We start from the raw sequence: 1,253 nt of genomic DNA, 5'->3' as shown, positions 1-1,253 counted from the left end.
ACAAATGTTTCCAAAAAGTTTCATTGTCATACAATTGTCGTTTTTCATGAGGGGCCTCTCAAGGAACGAAAGTTTAATTGTAACCCACTATATGTTACATATTTTCTCTTATTCTCAATATGGACCTACTAAACTCTTATCTTTGTTTTACTTTGTTCATGTTCATCTTAATCTGTTTTGCAAACACTGTGCATTCCTTTAAACTGCTCTTTACCATCTCTCAGAGAATTACAGTGTGATCAGCAAACCTGAAAATGTCCGTTTCTCATCCCTAAACTTTAATTCCGATTCTATATTGTATTTTCTTTCCTTTAGTGCTTGCTAAATGTAAAAATCAAATAACGTTGGAAGTAGTATATAACCCCATATTCCTCCCTTCTCAACCATTGCTCCCATTCATCACTATGGATTATTGTAACTGCCATGTGGTTTTTGAATCTGTAAATAAACCTTTACTTCCTGTTTTTTATCCCCACTGCCTTCAAAGTTTTGGGGAGCGTAGTTCATTCAACTTTGTCAGGAGCTTTCTCTAAATCTACAAAAGTATAATCGGTCATTTGCGTTTCTACAACCTGTATTCGAAGATCAGTACTGCGTTGCATGTTCTTAAATTTCATCATAACCCAAACTGATATCCCGAGATATCAGCTTCTACTAGTTTTTTTTCATTTTCCTGTAAATAATTCGTGTCAGTATTGTACAATCATGACTTATTAAACAATGTTTCGGTAGTACTCACGCATGTCAACAACTACCTTCTTTGGAATCGGAATTATCACTTTCTCCTTGGACTCTGAAGGTATTTTACTTGTCAAAAATATCCTGCACGCCATGTTGAGTTGTTTTGTCATTGCTCGCTCTCTCAAACATCTTTCGTCTGATTTTAAAAGAGCGGATTGAGTCATGTTCACATGATAGGACTGTGATCGAGAGAAACTAATTCAGATTTTATCTCATAATATTAATTCTTTTTCCTTGCACAGAAGTTATTTCATTTGAAATCACTTATTAACTGTTTGTTTTTATATTTCTCAGCTTTAAAAAGTGAAATTTAATATGCTGACTACTATTATGTACTTTGTGTTTAAACTGCGATATAAACATACAATTACCGGAAAACTGCTAGACAGTTTTGTTTGATAAGTCCGGATGTACCCTCAATGTCCAGAATGGAAAAATACCTTTTGCCTGTTATTAACCTGACAGTAGATAGGTTGTATTATAATAAAGTAATCAATAAAAATAATCATTAC

This window comes from Schistocerca cancellata, chromosome 2, assembly GCF_023864275.1.
Source record: "Schistocerca cancellata isolate TAMUIC-IGC-003103 chromosome 2, iqSchCanc2.1, whole genome shotgun sequence".
In the NCBI taxonomy this organism is placed as follows: Eukaryota; Metazoa; Arthropoda; class Insecta; order Orthoptera; family Acrididae; genus Schistocerca; species Schistocerca cancellata.
This window is presented reverse-complemented; position numbering follows the sequence as displayed.